General features: G+C 44.3%; 1 protein-coding gene across 3 annotated transcripts in view; it reads left to right on the top strand.

Moving 5' to 3' along the window:
- Nucleotides 1-2278, top strand: part of LOC106526917 (SWI/SNF-related matrix-associated actin-dependent regulator of chromatin subfamily E member 1) — a 15732-nt gene that overhangs the window by 8981 nt on the left and 4473 nt on the right. The gene's annotated exons all lie outside the window — the stretch shown is intronic.

The following is a 2278-nucleotide window of genomic DNA, read 5'->3' as shown; positions in this document are numbered from 1 at the left end:
GGTCTCCTCAGGTCCAGTAGAAATGGTCTCCTCAGGTCCAGTAGAAATGGTCTCCTCAGGTCCAGTAGAACTGGTCTCAGATCCTCTATGACTGGTCTCAGGTCCAGTAGAACTGGTCTCAGATCCTCTATGACTGGTCTCAGGTCCACTCAGGTCCAGTAGAACTGGTCTCAGGTCCTGTAGAACTGGTCTCAGGTCCTGTAGAACTGGTCTCAGGTCCTGTAGAACTGGAAAAACCTGAAATATTTTCAGACAAATTTCTTCCATTAACTTGAAAATAATCTTTAAAAAAGCAGAATATCTTTCTCCAGCCCTTTGATTTGTTTATTGTTTATTGTTTAACTGTAATAAAATAGATTATAAATCAGTGCCTTCTGGTTTTATTTGTGTTCTGTCATCCCAGTTTTAAATTGGAGTGTATTTATTTAATCCAACCTTCTTCAGGGGAAAAAGAAAAACGTTTYTTTTTTTTCTTCAAGCTTCAAACTGAGACAAATTCTGCCTTTTGTTTTGTTTGAGTGTTTAGATTTTTTGCCGTTGGTTTGGACACAATTACCAAATTTACATTCTTTCGTCTGTTGTTGTGAAGTGTGACGCACACAAACACACATTTAGCTGCAGAAGAGGAGTCACACCCACCTCCAGGAAATGGTGCTGCCTGGGGTCGGCCCGGGTCACAGTAATGATGTTCAGGAAAACTGCAGATAAAACTGCTGCTATTTAAAAAGAAAAAACGGTTAAAGCTGGCATCCCTGAGGGGTACAATCTGAACAAACTGCACATGTGGCAGTAATTAAATAAGGTTTAGCTCTGTGGGTGTGTTTTATTAATGAAACTCTGGCCGCTCTCTCCTGCTTGTTATCCTGCGAGCATCACAGCGTTTGTCGCTTTGAGTCGATCTGAGAGAAATCTCAGATGTTCAGACGGGGTTTCCCTACAATCCACAGCTCTTCCAGTAAAACCAGGTGGAAATTTCTGGCAGCCACGAGGGACGGCGCTGGAAAACACACGTTAGAGAGGTTTAACTCTCCTCTCCGCAGCGCCATGAGCTCGAGCTGCTTCCTGTTGCGGTGCCGGAGCGCCTATAGGGGCTCCTTTGAAGCTCATATAGACAGAGGAGACTCATGTCTGCTCGTCTGAAAACTTCAGATGTGCACAGATGTTGCACTGCAGCAACAAAATCAGGTGATAACCACAGAAACTACACGTTTCGATACATTCAAAGCACCACAGCACCAGTAAATAGACACATTCTATAAACAGTAGGTATGAATGTTCAAATTACAAATTTTTACTAAATTTGATAAGTACTACTTTTTTGTCAAATCAAGTTTTGTTCATTTTCAGCTTTAACAGCTTGAAAATTCATGAGATGTTGAAACCTGATCTTTTATTCTCTAAGGAGAATCTGTAGCAAAAATTCCTGGTAAGCCCCGCCCCCCTGACACTGCACCACGCTGCCTGACAGCTGCCTGTGTCTCCACGCTGTTTCCTTCCAGGAGTTCTCTGACCATCTTAAAGTGTAGCTGGAACATTTGTAAAGATGGCTGTATATTCCCACGGCCTCGTCCAGCTGATCTTCAGCAGAGCAGTTCACCTGCTTCTATACATGACCAYGCCCACAAAGTTCTGACCAATCACACGATGCATGAGCCATGCACACGTGTCTCGTGAGATCCATCAAAAATATTAAAACTCTTTTAAGATTTGACCAAATGGATAAAAATACAAGATTAACTTCTATGATACACTATGGCTGATATGCAGTGGATTATGCCCCTTTTCCACTAGTGCTTAGTATAGTGTCAGTACGATCAGTGTCAGTACGATCAGTGTCAGTACGATCAGTGTCTGTACGGTCAGTGTCTGTACGGTCAGTGTCGGTACGATCAGTGTCAGTACGATCAGTGTCTGTACGGTCAGTGTCTGTACGGTCAGTGTCGGTACGATCAGTGTCTGTACGGTCAGTGTCTGTACGGTCAGTGTCAGTACGATCAATGTCGGTACGGTCAGTGTCGGTACGGTCATTGTCAGTACGGTCAGTGTCTGTACGGTCAGTGTCAGTACGATCAATGTCGGTACGGTCAGTGTCGGTACGGTCATTGTCAGTACGGTCAGTGTCTGTACGGTCAGTGTCAGTACGATCAATGTCGGTACGGTCAGTGTCGGTACGGTCATTGTCAGTACGGTCAGTGTCTGTACGGTCAGTGTCAGTACGATCAATGTCGGTACGGTCAGTGTCGGTACGGTCATTGTCAGTACGGTCAGTGTCTGTACG

The sequence above is a fragment of the Austrofundulus limnaeus genome, unplaced genomic scaffold, assembly GCF_001266775.1.
Source record: "Austrofundulus limnaeus strain Quisiro unplaced genomic scaffold, Austrofundulus_limnaeus-1.0 Scaffold300, whole genome shotgun sequence".
NCBI lineage: Eukaryota > Metazoa > Chordata > Actinopteri > Cyprinodontiformes > Rivulidae > Austrofundulus > Austrofundulus limnaeus.
Note: the sequence above shows the minus strand (reverse complement) of the source record. Positions and strands in the feature narration are given on the sequence as shown.